The sequence below is a fragment of the Lepisma saccharinum genome, chromosome 6, assembly GCF_977018435.1.
Source record: "Lepisma saccharinum chromosome 6, izLepSacc3.1, whole genome shotgun sequence".
Lineage (NCBI taxonomy): Eukaryota > Metazoa > Arthropoda > Insecta > Zygentoma > Lepismatidae > Lepisma > Lepisma saccharinum.
Window position 1 is genome coordinate 81,363,366 of NC_139234.1, and position 15,662 is coordinate 81,379,027.

A 15,662-nucleotide genomic window follows, 5' to 3' on the forward strand; every position below is an offset into this window, starting at 1 on the left:
GACCATGCGTTAGACGGCTGTGTCCTAGACGCATGCGGGTAAGAATAACTTCTTCTCGCCGAGAGGAACGGGACAAGGAACGCCAAGCACCTATGGTGGGCTTAACAGCATGAAGACCGTGTTCTTGAATGTATCCATTACTATACAGGGTGTATATAAACATGTGTCAGAAACTTTAGGGATTTATTCGTGACATCAAAACGTAACAAAAAATTCATATGAACATGAGTCTGCAAATCCTTTGTTAGGGAGGTATGAAAGAAATTCCCTATAGTGACTTCTGGTTGTGTATTGTACCTCAAATGTGCATTTGTACTCACTTTCTTGTGTAAAGTTGGGCATGCCATTTTTTTTTTTTTTTTTTTTTTTGTGTCTGATTGTCGTTTGTTCTGTTTTACAGTAACTTCCATCACAACGATGTATTCAGTGTCTGAAATGACGGATATGCACTACATGTACGGCCTAGCAGATGGGAATGCGGACACAGCACGATAACGTTATGCTGAACGTTACTCTGGTAGGCAGTTACCTTGTGCAAGAACGTTTGTACAGTCACGGACATTTCTGGGTTGTAACGACCTTATTCAGGAAACACTGAAGCAGGCCATCCATGTCTGACCACCAAGCGCCTTGTGACTAGACAACCCAACCAGCATTGCAATACTGCGGCTTGTATACCAGTCATGGGTATACATCTCTGTAAATTGAGTAGTGATGCCAAAGAGAAATACGAGATGAAGATTGTCGATCGTAAAGTCTCGTATTCTCGACATGGAATAATACTCGGTCCACGTTACGTTCCATTATTTAATGTTGTTGGGGAACGAACCTGACGGACTGGGTTTATATTTTCACTTCTTGCATTAAAGTAAATTCCATATTTTACAATTATATTAATGCTTTGAACGAAAATAATACCCTGAAAAAATATCGAACACACGTGCACACCACTCTTCTCACACACATGCATGTGAAAACAAACACACAAAGCTAAGTTTTAACTTCCAAGTGACTGTCCAAATAACACTAAGTGGAGAAGCACAATGTGCGAAACATGGGATTTTTCACAGAAAGAATGCGTCTAATTTTGACATACGTGGTTTCTATTAATAGACAATGAAACAATTATGAGAAATTAACATACATTTTCGTCTTCAGGTGTTGAGGAAGGAAACAGACTGACTGGAAAAAATAAAACATGCTGTTATTGATAGAGTGTTGGTTAGCGTACAGAGCTTTCACCAATAAGATCTAGGTTCGATCCCCACCAAGGACAATTTATTTTTATTCCTTTCTGTTAGTGAAGAAGTATGTAATATTCTTTTCTAGGAATTTTGACGAAAGGATACACATCAAATTTGTTCGTTTAATCTGTATTTTCATTCTTCTAATAAGTTCTCTATCACAAGGGGATATAGATATTCTCTATCTAGGTGATAGATATCTTCTCAATGGTTCCGTAGCTACGATTCTCCAGTCCCTTCCACCCACTTGTCTTATTTATTTACTTTATTCATATCAACTCCCGAAATACCATGAATCTAACAAACACACGCAGATATAGTTAGAACAAGAAACACACCTCGCGTCGAAGATTCCAGACTCGAGTTCTGGCTTTTTTGCGAGGATGATTATTCCTGTGTGTCTGTTTATCATCTTTGTCTAAAACATATTCCTCATTATTGCCGTGATTAACCTAGGGAGAGACCAAAGCGACTGAAATAACAGAAGTACAGAAAATGCAAGACACATCTGCCTAGGCATGTTATACCTTGGGAATTAGCAATCTGAAAATTAACTTGCGTTTCAGTCGACTACTTGCGAAAGAGTTTCGTGTTTTCTCATTCGGAGTGTTGGTTATCGTGTCGGACTAGCATACGCCCAACTCGAGTTCGAGCCCAGCGGAATGGAAGTTCTTTTTTTTTTTTTGTTTAATTTCGTCCAATCTTATTTATAAAACTGAGGTTTCTGCAAAACCTTTTGAATTGCATGCCACTTCGTATGTTGGTAATGTGAAAGCAGCAAAGATGAAAATTTGATGTTCCGAAGCGACGATATATTTGTGTATGTGTTTAAAAAACGCAATTATTTATTAGCGAAAAGCATTCAGCCACGCTTCCTAGTTGTCAGTGCTAATATGGCATTAGCTACAGTCAAGACACACCAACTTTCACATTCCCCGTAAAATGATTACCTTTCCACGTTTTAAAATCATGAGTGCTGTCTAAAGCAATACTTTGATACTTGCGTTTGCATGTTCGAATCTAAAGTAATACGAATTTTTTTTAACCCAGCAAATTACATTGAAACCATTAATAACTGTTCGCAATGTGATATTGATATCAAAGATAGAAAGAATAAAAATGGAGAATTTCGCTTAAAACAACTTATAAATATATTAAATTATGTGGATACCTGATCTGCAACGTATGATGCACGATCAGAGAGCCTGAATGTTGCATTGAAAACTGCAGAGAACAATGATTGACTAATGAACAGTGAAAGGTTTTTCCATGCTCCAATGGGATTTTATTTATAACTATAAATAAACAAGGGAGAAGGACACAGGTTGGTATGATGAACTAAATTGTAAACTAAAAGTTTTAATAAAGAGACAAAACACGTTCACGGTTAAAAATAGGGCATTCAATTTCAGCACATTACACTAACTTAGGGTTACCAGATCGGTGTAAGGGAAATGTAGGAAATGTTGACCCAAAATGTAGGACATTAAGTCCAAATGTAGGACACATAACATTCCCAATAAATAATACATATTTCTATAGAACACGTTAGAAAGTAGTTGAAAAATGACACTTTTCAGTTTCAAAAAAATGAATTCTTAATGAATTTTTAAATGTAAAATTTCAAAACTTGTAATCATACTAATCAATGCACCTCTTACTACATGATTTAAGTGATCCTTCTCAGAGAAGATAATTCTTATCAAAATTTCAGGTTTAGTCAAACTATATTTATTATTTATGTTAGAGTGGACAGTCAAACTCTTTGAAATTATAGGGACCAGTACCAAATATTTTACAGACATTATGAAAAAATAATTTCTCTCGTGAGTCTGTTGTGCTGATTGTAATGAAAGTACTCTCTCAACATTTGAATTATGACCTGTTATGGCAAACAAATATTCAGCATTTACCGTAATTTAAAATGGTTCCAGAAGTTTCATCTTGGGTAGTTTTTAGTTCAATAACAGCGTGTCTACAAAAATAACAAATCCATAAATCTTGACTTTTTCTTGACTTTTGTAGATCTTTTTCCAGTTTTTCTTAATGTTTATTTATTCGACCCCTACTTAGATAAAGTTGGAAATTAGTAATTAAGAAAATAAATATTTATTTAATGAAAACCCCCTACCAAAGGGCAAGTTAAGATGAAAACTGAAGCTGAATTTAAGAAGAGAATTTGATCTGCTTTCTCGTATTAATGCATCCTGAACTGTGTTTGGCAGACAAGCGAGGCTTTGGCGTCTGGACTCTCACCCTCTCAGCCAGTATAATCTCATGTGGGGCTTGTGTCGGTTGTCCCTATATGTTTGTGACTGTCCCTTCATCCATCTTATCTTACCACCATTCATCCTCATCTTCGCGATTAGCCAAAGGGACAGAAAAATGTGAAGTAAAATATACTAAATCAACCAATCAGTCATTATGATAGCAAAAATTCTTGACCACAAGAATAATTTATTGCCTTTTAATTGACTTCTTGCTGATTTCTTTCCTTTTTCATGACTTTCACGACTTTCTTGACTGGCACACACCCTGAATAACTTCGCTCTATATACCCCTGCTTTACAATCAAATTATATGAATATTGAATAACAACACCTTGTTCCATCAGTATAAACCCTAAGGCAAAAAATTCTGCTCAGGCATTGAACAGCGACGTTATCAGAATGTGGTCCCAAAACTTTGTTCATTAATTGCTTCCGTTTTCCCATTTGTTTAATAGCAGGACAAACTTTTCATTTTTGGGCAATGACTGAATCGAAATATATTTGACTATTGAGTTTGGAAGCACAGTCCATAGACTTGTAACTGGTATGATTTTTTTCTGTTACATATTTTCCTAATAAATATTATGTGATGCTCAAAAGGTAGGACATTTATAATATTTTTCAAATTCCTCCCGGACGCCGGACATAAGGCTAAAATGTAGGACATGTCCGCGAAAAACGTCTGGGAACCCTACACTAACTGAAAGTGTATTTTCAAATGTAATAGTATGACCCGTTTCTCACCTTTTTCTCAGTTGTCACACATGTCAATTTCCTCTATATTCTCTGTATTCTCATTGGGACAAACACACACAAGTGCACAAGTGATTGGAATCCCACTTTAAACTATAGATCCAGTTTTCTTACTGTGCATAAAGTGGACTTAAAAAGAAAAAAAATGAAGGTAGCGTGGTAGCGGATAAGTTTCACGTAAAAAAGGCTTTGGGTTCGATGTTTTATTGCCCTATTTTCTTTTTAAAAAACATGAGCAACTAATTATTGCATTTTATTTAATATTTTATTGGAGTAAAGGTTAAATACATTTTTAATTAATTTTTGGATGGAAAGCTTTACCGTTTTAAATTTTATTTGTAAAAATTATTTTTTACGATAGTTTTTCACATTTCCCATCATTTTACAAACATACTCAATAAAATGTTATGCCTGGCGAAAATTATATATTTCTTTCGATAAAATGATCCAGAAATACATATAATACTTTTCACAAGATATTATCGTAATCGTTTGGAAAACAAAATTCAATTCAAAATTCAACAATTCGCACAGCAAATAAAATAAGAATGTTCGCAATAAATAAATGAAATATATAGTCGCTCCAGTTAAGAAAACAATTGGATGCAATAAACAGGAGTCGAACCCAGTATCTCCTGCATGTCAAACTAACACGCTACCACCCCACCACCTGGTCTTCTGTCAGTCGGACAATATAATCATCTTGTGAGTAACGCTTGCTAAGTTTCTAATCTTTGAAGCTCTTGTAATTTTTGCTGTGTGTCACAGAGTTATCTTTACTGCAACATTTGAGCACACAATCCAAACATACGTAAATTTTATACACAGAAAACATGAGTTTTCTGCACCTAATTACGGACCATGCGCTCTGTCAAGGACTAGAAGGAACCTTGCAAAAGTTACCGAAGCTTCTCTGCGGTGCTGACAGTTGGCCCCGGAGTCACGTGGTTTCTTCTTATCAGTCGACATGACCTTGTGCCTGCAGAACCAGCACACTGAAGTGAACGAAGGTATTTTACATGATTTGTAAGCTGGAACAAAACATGCCACGCTTTACAACAGACAGAGGTTTGCCTTCAGCTTTGGGACAGACAAACCACACTACGCATACAGACAGAGTATAATGTAAAATAAAAGGAAATTATTTCTCCGTCTCCTCAAACTGACAATTTTATTGCCTTTTTCTGGAGTTATTTGACCACAGAAACGGATTATATTATTGAAGTCGTATCTCATGTGATGGCTTGGTTCAGTATGCTGATCAGGTTTTCTGACAAAAGCACGACGAGCTACCCAAGAACAATAATTTTCTATCTTTTACAGGGTCCGTCAGAATGAATAGTAGGATATAAAAAGGACAGAACGTCGAAACAAATCGAATAATTTATTGAAACACACATTGAGAACAAAGAATAATAGATGCCATTACATACCATATTATATGCCATTTTACTTGGTTTTGAAGATAACTCCCGACAGATAGTCGCCATCACGTTCAGCGCATTCTTCCAGGCGGCGAACGAAAGCTTGCGTCACCTGCTCCAGCATGTCCAATGGGATTGCCTCCACAGCTGTACGTATCCTTGCCTTCAGTTCAGCCACGGTATGAGGACGTGTAGCGTACACTTGACTTTTCATGTAGCCCCACAAGAAGAAGTCAGGGGCAGAAAATCGGGCGACCGTGATGGCCAATGGATGTCCCCAAATCGGGAAATCAATCGACGAGGAAAATGACGCCACAAGACAGTCATGGACCGGCGGGCCGTGTGGGCTATTGCCCTGTCGTGTTGGAACCATATGTCGTTGTTCACCCTTGGAAGGAGGAAGTCATGTAACATTTGGACATAGCGATCGCTATTAACCGTTACCGCACGTCCATGAAGATCCTCAAAAAAATATGGACCGATGATGCCAAACCATGCCACACCGCATCACACCGTCACACGTTGACTGTGCAGGGGTTGCTCATGCAGCCAACGAGGATTAAATGGCGCCCAGTATCTGTAATTCTGTTTATTGACACCACCGAGCAGATCAAAATGAGCCTCATCCGACATCAGTATGTTGTTTCGCATCTGCGGCTCGGCTGCTAAAAGTTCCAAGCAAAGCAACGTAAAGGTTCGTCAGGCATGTTTATTTTGTTCGGTTAGCTTCTGTGTGACCTGCATTTTGTAGGGGTGGAAGTGGAGGTCTTCATGGATGATGCGCCGCAGGAACGATCTGACATTCATAGCGCCAAGGCATGTCTGGCAGCCTCCTCCACTCGCTCCTGGGTCCGTTGTGTCTTTGGTCGCCCCGGGCTTTTCTTTTTTGCACACGATGCAGTAGTCCTGAATCGTTGTGCCCACCGTACAATCGTCCTATGATCCGGGACGTTCCGATGTCAGCCCACCTGGAAATGGCGACGAAAGAGTCGCTGCACGGTCATTGGAGACTCGTTATTTTTTAAATACGCCTCAAAGGGGAATGCTCGATGTTCTGAACTCCACAAGACCATACTTACAAATGGCAGTCCTTTCTTAATGCAGCGCGCACACACGTCGTTGCGCAGGCGCAACAGCGACGCCGTACTACGTGACTCAAATCAAGCTATTCATTCCACCGGACCCTGTATATCTGCTTCCTTCTTCATCCGGTATAAGGCAGACGAGCACATACCACAAATATGTAAGAGAACTATTGCTAATTTGGTAACTTGTCTTGCAATTGAATTTCTGTTTTGAACAGCTGCAAAGAAACAAAGGCTTTCCTTTTTAAAGATTACACTGAATAATTGTTATTTGATTAGGAAACTAAAAATGACTTCAGTATCTCCATGCAGTACACAAGAGATTCTAAACACACTCTAAAACATACTACTGTTTGTTTCAACGTATTATTTCAACAAAGAAGACACAAAATAAAGAGCATGCTCAAGAAAAAAATATGTTTCTGTGATTATCAAGTGCATTAAGTGGTTAACATCAAGTTTGGATCTGCCAGTTATCCAAATGTTATTAATTTTGAAAATAGTCTTTCAGTTAGTGTAATGTGCTGAAATTGAATGCCCTATTTTTAACCGTGAACGTGTTTTGTCTCTTCAATTAAATCTTTTAGTTTACAATTTAGTTCATCATACCAACCTGTGTCCTTCTCCCTTGTTTATTAATAGTTATAAATAAAATCCCATTGGAGCATGGAAAAACCTTTCACTGTTCATTAGTCAATCATTGTTCTCTGCAGTTTTCAATGCAACATTCAGGCTCTCTGATCGTGCATCATACGTTGCAGATCAGGTATCCACATAATTTAATATATTTATAAGTTGTTTTAAGCTAAATTCTCCATTTTTATTCTTTCCATATATGATATCAATATCACATTGCGAACAGTTATTAATGGTTTCAATGTAATTTGCTGGGTTAAAAAAAAATCGTATTAATTTAGATTCGAATATGCAAACGCAAGTATCAAAGTATTGCTTTAGACAGCACTCATGATTTTGAAACGTGGAAAGGTAATCATTTTACGGGGAACTTGAAACTTGGTGTGTGGTGACAGACTGTAGCTACTGCCATATTAGCACTGACAACTAGGAAGCGTTCTCAATGATCACGTGGCAGAATGCTTTTCGCTAATAAATAATTGCGTTCTTTAAACACATAAGCAAATATATCGTCGCTTCGGAACATCAAATTTTCATCTTTGCTGCTTTCACATTACCAACATACGAAGTGGCATGCAATTCAAAAGGTTTTGCAGAAACCTCAGTTTTATAAATAAGATTGGACGAAATTAAACAAAAAAAAAAAAAAGAACTTCCATTCCGCTGGGCTCGAACTCGAGTTGGGCGTATGCTAGTCCGACACGATAACCAACACTCCGAATGAGAAAACACGAAACTCTTTCGCAAGTAGTCGACTGAAACGCAAGTTAATTTTCAGATTGCTAATTCCCAAGGTATAACATGCCTAGGCAGATGTGTCTTGCATTTTCTGTACTTCTGTTATTTCAGTCGCTTTGGTCTCTCCCTAGGTTAATCACGGCAATAATGAGGAATATGTTTTAGACAAAGATGATAAACAGACACACAGGAATAATCATCCTCGCAAAAAAGCCAGAACTCGAGTCTGGAATCTTCGACGCGAGGTGTGTTTCTTGTTCTAACTATATCTGCGTGTGTTTGTTAGATTCATGGTATTTCGGGAGTTGATATGAATAAAGTAAATAAATAAGACAAGTGGGTGGAAGGGACTGGAGAATCGTAGCTACGGAACCATTGAGAAGATATCTATCACCTAGATAGAGAATATCTATATCCCCTTGTGATAGAGAACTTATTAGAAGAATGAAAATATAGATTAAACGAACAAATTTGATGTGTATCCTTTCGTCAAAATTCCTAGAAAACAATATTACATACTTCTTCACTAACAGAAAGGAATAAAAAAAATTGTCCTTGGTGGGGTCGTACCTAGATCTTACTGGTGAAAGCTCTGTACGCTAACCAACACTATCAATAACAGCATGTTTTCTTTTTTCCAGTCAGTCTGTCTCCTTCCTCAACACCTGAAGACAAAAATGCATGTTAATTTCTCTCATAATTGTTTCATTGTCTATTAATAGAAACCACGTATGTCAAAAATAGGCGCATTCTTTCTGTGAAAAATCCCATGTTTCGCACATCGTGCTTCTCCATTTAGTGTTATTTGGACAGTCACTTGGAAGTTAAAACTTAGCTTTGTGTGTTTGTTTTCACGTGCGTGTGTGTGAGAAGAGTGGTGTGCACGTGTGTTCGATATTTTTTCAGGGCATTATTTTCGTTCAAAGCATTAATATAATTGTAAAATATGGAATTTACTGTAATGCAAGGAGTGAAAATATGAACCCAGTCCGTCAGGTTCGTTCCCCAACAACATTAAATAATGGAACGTAACGTGGACCGAGTATTATTCCATGTCGAGAACACGAGACATTACGATCGACAATCTTCATCTCGTATTTCTCTTTGGCATCACTACTCAATTTACAGAGATGTATACCCGTGACTGGTATACAAGCCGCAGAATTGCAATGCTGGTTGGGTTGTCTAGTCACAAGGCGATTGGTGGTCAGACACGGATGGCCTGCTTCAGTGTTTCCTGAATAAGGTCGTTACAACCCAGAAGTGTCCGTGACTGTACGACTACACCAACGCTTGCGAGAGACAGGCACATTTGAGAAGAGAGTTGCAGATGGTGGGAGACCACAGACCACGCGATGTACGAACGTCTGAGCTTGAATAACGGGTTCTTCGGACTGTGGATGAAACTCAATCAACCAGTACAAGGAGAATTGGGAGCAGGGAAAGCGTTAATCACATGACGATCTGGAACATTCTGCATGAAAAATCTTCTGTACCCGTATCACCTTCAACGGGTGCAAGATTAAATGAGGCAGACATTCAGCCACGAATAAATTTCTGTCAACGCATGTTAGGGCAGTGTGCTGTGTTTCTGCAGTTCTTAGCATGTACCTTATTCACTGATGAGGCTGGCTTTTCACGTGATGGGATCTTCAATTATCATAAGAATCACATCTGGGCTTATGAAAACCCTCATGCAGTGCGACAAGACAAACATCAACAGAGGTTTAGCCTCAATGTGTGGGGTGGAATCATTCATGATCATCTCATTGTCCCCTACATCTTTCCGCCACGTCTGACTCGACAAACGTATCTACACTTTCTCAGACATGAGTTGCTGCATTGACTTGATGATGTACCTCTAGATGTCATCCAACGAATGTGGTTTATGCACGATGGTGCTCCACCGCATTTTACACGGTTCGTTAGCCAGTATCTCGATAACCAGTTTCCGAACAGATGGATTGGTCGCAGGGGACCCATTGCATGGTCTGCCCGATCGCCAGATTTAAACCCAATAGATTTTTTCCTTTGGGGACATTTAAAATTCTTGGTGTCTTCAACTCCCGTCCCCAATGTCGATGTTCTGAGGGTGCGTAACCAACATGGATTTGACCAAATACGGAACACACCAGGAGTTTTTCACAACGTACGGCAAAGTATGGAACGCTGGCTCAGGGGATGCGTGGAAGCAGGAGGTGGTCACTTCGAACAATTTTTGTAAATGGAAATGTTTTTGGTAAATGTATCATTTTTGTGCCGTGAATATTAAATCCTTTCATACATGTAAATGGGTTTGGTCAATGTCTCATTTTTGTGCCATGAATATTATTTCCTTTCATACCACCCTAACGAAGTATTTTCGGACTCAAGTTCTTATGAACTTTTTGTTACGTTTTGATGTCAAGAAAAAATCCCTAAAGTTTCTGTTTTTATACACCCTGTATAAGGGCCTCCATATTTAAATAACAACTTCTTGATCGTCCGGTCACTCGCCTTTCTGATCGGATGTGTCTTGCAATATACTATGTCTCCTTTCCTTGTCTCAATTTGCTTTCCTTTGGCTTCATCTTTTGATCCCTTTTTCTTCCTTTTACGATACAACTCGTCCAGAATTTCTCTTCTTGTTTCCTTCTCCATCACTCCTTTTGGCCACTCTAGATCCTTGAAAATTTTCGGTACTTGTACATATCCTAAAATTATTTCTGACGGGCTCTTATTTGCCTCTGCTATTATTGATTTGTTCAGGAGTTTTACTATACTGTTTACCACTACATACCACCTCGTATGGTGATCGTAGTAATACATTCTCAGTAGTCTCACTATCTCTCCATTGTACCTCTCGATTGGTTTGGAACTGGGGTGGTACCTCGTTACGTTAATCAACTTGATTCCCTTGAAGTACATGTATTCCTTGAAATATTCAGAAAAAAATTGTGTTCCATTATACGTTAGTAATTTCTTAGGACACCCATAATGTTTGACAAATCCTTCGTCGAGTCTCTGGACTAGGCCAGGCCGTTGCCTTCTTCAGTGGATAGGACATAACAAATTGGCTACAGATATCGACACACGTCAGTATGTGCAGAAAGCCTTACAATCGTGGTAATGGTCCTATTAGGTCGATTGAGACCATGTCTAGTGGCAACTTAGCTATGACATTTATTCTTCTTTCCTAATCTTTATCTTCGAGGGTTTGGTTTGGATGTAGACCGTACAATTCCTTACGTGGTAGACTAAATCACTTTTCAGGGTCATCCAGGTGTAGAATCTTGGCGCAAGTCTTAGAGTCTTATCTACTCCAAAGTGACCCGATCCTTCGTGTACTGTCTTGAGAACTCTCTTTATCAGGGTCCTTGGCATACATATTTTGACTTGATTTGGGTTCTGTAACTTATTTGGAAAACCACATCATTCATTACTTTGTATCTTCTTTCTAAGCTTTTCTTGCCCTCACTTCTCCTTCTCCTTCTCCGTTCAATACACTAATTATACTACTCAGTTCTCGATCTTCTCTAGTCTGGAACACCCATTCTTCTTTCTTGATCTCCTTAACTACCTCTTCGACTATGGCATTCATTGCTAGCCTAATCATCCTCCGGTTCCTGTTGCATCTTGAGTGGTGCTCTGCCTAATGCGTCAGCGATCGTATTCTCTTCTCCCGTTATATCGACTACTTCCAAATTGTATTGTTTCAAGAGGATCACCCATCTCGTTAGTCTTGCGTTCCATTCTGGCCGAGTTTAACCATACTAGACTCTTATGGTAACAACACCTTAAATCTTCGACCCTTTAGGTATGCTGAGAACTTCTCAATCCAGAATATTATTGCTAGACACTCCAACTCACTAATCGTAAGTACCCTTTCAAAATTCTTCAGATATCTGCTGGCATATTGAATGACTCTCTCTTCATTCAGCTCATCTCTTTGGAACAAATACGTGCCTAGTCGAGTGGTCGATGCGTCGGTGCATCAGAAAAATGGTTCCTTGAAATTTGGTTGACTCATTGCTGGTGCCCCTATCAGATCTTGTTTAAGTCTCTCAAAAGCTTCATCTTCTTCCCATTTCCACTTTACATGTTTCCGAAGTAGGTTGTATAGGGGTTTTGCCTTGCTTGAGAAGTTATGTATGAATTTTGCTCGCCAGTTACATATTCCAAGGAATCTCTGAAGCTCCTTTCTGATGATGGGTTTTGGGAAATGCTTTATAGGATCATCCTTGTCTTGAAACATCATTATTTCGCCGCCAGACACTACATGGCGTAGGAATTTAATCTCTCTTCTCGCGAAAGAACATTTTCCCAACTTAACTGTCAGTCCTACTTCTGCCAGTTTAGTTAGTACCCAATCTACCTTCGATATATGTGTTTCCCAGTTTTTCTATGGATACAAATGTCATCCACGTAAATAGCAAGCCAATCCCTTGTAAAAATTTGGTTCAGTGCCTTCATGAAGGCTGACACTGAAGAGTTCAATCCATATTGGAGTCCTTTGAATTGGAATAGCCTAGATCTGTATCTGAAAGCGGTGTATTTCCTGGATTCCTTCTCTATTTCAATTTGGAAGTACCCTAAAGTCAGATGAAATGATGTGAAGTATCTACTTCCAGCGAATGTATGGAGTAGCTCGTTTATTCTTTCCACTTGATTTCTCGGAAGCAAGACATGCTTGTTCAATTCCCTCAAATTTAATACAGGTCTCACATCTCCGTCAGGTTTATCTACCACGTGCATTGGGCTAACATGTACGCTGTTGGAATCCTCTATTATTCCCCAATCTAACCACTTCTGCAACTCCTTCTCGACTGCTTTTCTTCTTCCAAAAGTTATTGAATATTTCCTGGAAACAATTGGTTTGTCTGTGTCTATCTCGATCTTATAAATATACACGTCTGTTACTCCTGGGCGTTGGCTGAATACCTCCCTATGTTTTGTTATGGTTGATCTCCATTCTTCCCTTTCTTTCTCCGAGATCCCTTGGCATTTATCTACCTTTGCTTGTATCTCTCCAGCTGATGCTTTGCACTTATGGTCATCCATTTTGACATCATTTCGCCTTGTTTCGTATTCAACATTTTCATTTTCAAATATATCATTGTAGTAATCTTTATTGCACACCGCATCACTCTTATCACATACAAGGCTTTGTTTCTTAATGCCTAATTTATTCTCGGATCCTTTTCCTTCTGCCTCTATGAGTATATCGATTCTCACGTTCTGTATAGATTCTAGATTCAGCCTCTTTTCCTTTAAATATATTATGTGCCCATCGTAATTTTCCAGAAAAGGTACTCCTAGTATGATATCGCATTTAAAACCTTTCACTACCAGAAATTTTGCTTCGAAATTGGCTCCTCTAATATTCATCATTACACGTACTGTGCCCTGGATCCTATACTCTTCTTTACCCGCTGCCATTACTACTCTGACTCTATCTCTTTCAGAAGCGTCTTGTTTTGTATGATAATATTTATCCTTAATCCTCTTCCAGCAGTTATAACTCATAACTTCTACGACACTCCCGCAATGGATTAAACATCTAACACTAAGTTCTATTATTTTCGATTCCACGTAGAATGTTCTTCCAGGTTTTAGATTTTTTAGGCTAGGTTCTCCAATTAAATGTAATTTCAAAATTTAAATCTCCCTTTCACTAGATTCTCCCTTTAGGTTTTCTTCACTTTCTTCTGCCCTCACACCTGGGAGTTGCTGCAAGAGCTCTACATGTTTAACCTCCCTGCAGGTTCAGCGTTTCTTTAATTCTTCGTTCGTCTGCTGCCATTCGACATTTCTTCTTTCGTCCTACGTCTGGTTTCTCACTAATTGTACTGCTTCTTTTCTCTCTTCGTTCATTTCAACATTTCTTCTTTCACTCATCTCATTGTAACGGTTTCCTCTATATTGTCTTTCGTCTTGTTCCATCCTCTGTTCTGGATTTTCTTCTTGTATATACTGTCGGTAGTTACCTCTTCCTCTATATGCACGATTACCTGTTCAACATACTACATTTCTTCTATTATAATTCCTACTGTCTTCCTGCCCATAATTTCTCCTTCTGCCATTTTCAATACTGCGAACCTTTTCCCTCTTCCTTGATATGTATTTCTGATTCCCACATTTCTAATTCCAAATTCTTGCTTTCGCAACTTCGGCTCTGGGCAGTGTTCCTCTTCGAGATGCTGCCTCTTTGGATATGACCTTCCTCCTCTTTTTTTGTCCCATGATATTTGAGTCTTCTTTAGCATGTCATCTCATCTTAGATAATCTATCAGATTATGTACCCTTTTTATCTTCACCACAGCAACAGCTCTTTGGATCCTCGGCGGTAATGTTTTTTTACTTGTCTGACAAGCTCTTCCTCATTCTATTTCTTATTCAAATTTCTGAAACACCTCATTGTCTGACAAGCTCTTCCTCATTCTATTTCTTATTCAAATTTCTGAAACGCCTCATTGTCTGACAAGCTCTTCCTCATTCTATTTCTTATTCAAATTTCTGAAATGCCTCATTGTCTCCCATGTATGTGCTTCTAAGCTTTCTACCATTGCCCAGTCAACATATCTCCTTTTCAATGTTTCCAACTGCCTTTCTTTTATCCCCTTTTTGCAATAGTAATCCACGAACTTCTTGATAAATCATTAAATGTCCCGAACTTGTGTTGGTTCAACTGATACCAGCCTGCAGCTGATTGCTCAAAGCATTTTTTGATAAGGTCAAGTATCATATGCTCTGGTATTCTCATTAACCTTACAATAGTCGTCAGTTCCTTCAGAAACTTATGCGAACCTTTCTCGGAGATATTTCCATTACACTTAGGCAGGTGTCAACTCGTTCGGACGTGGTATTCTTGTTCTATATTTTCCCGTTTCTAGGTAGCTTCTATCCAATGTGTCAAGCAATCTTCCATTATCACTTCCCTCTCCGCTGCTCTTCCATTTCCTTTTCTGTCTTCTAAAAGATCTTCTATGTCTTTCTTCTTCTTCTGTTGTCGATTCGTCACTACTGCTTTCCTTTTTGATTTTCCTATTCACATATTCCTCATTTCTGTCCTTTCCTTCTTGATTATATCCTATCGGTTCATCTTGGATTCTCAGATTCCCTAACTTCTTCTCAATTTCTTCTATTTTAGGAATTATTATTTTCCACTGTAATTTATTCTCTTCCTTTCCTTTGTCTATCTTCCTCTCAATGATTTATATCTTCCTATCCCCCCTCTCTAATTCTTCCCTAACTTCTTGAATATCTTGTATCCTCATTTCTCTGAGTCTCAAAGTTTCCTTTACTGTTCTGTCTTCTGTTGTAACCTTCATTTCCTCTATTTTATTTTCTGCCTCATATATTCTGAAGATGTTGATTTCTATCTGCGCTTTATTATCCAAAACTTTCCATTCCGTACTCATGCCTCTCTGCTGACATTCTTCGTTTACTCTTGATACTTCTCTTTTAATCTTTCTATTTATTTCTTCATGTCTCTCTTCTAACTAACTAACTAACTAACTCTCTAGCCTTCTT

At 38.5% G+C, this 15,662-nt stretch overlaps 1 protein-coding gene across 1 annotated transcript in view; it reads left to right on the plus strand.

Annotated features, from left to right (window-relative positions):
* The window catches only part of LOC145988917 (atlastin-3-like), a 284,911-nt gene that overhangs the window by 131,662 nt on the left and 137,587 nt on the right, over window positions 1-15,662 (plus strand). The gene's annotated exons all lie outside the window — the stretch shown is intronic.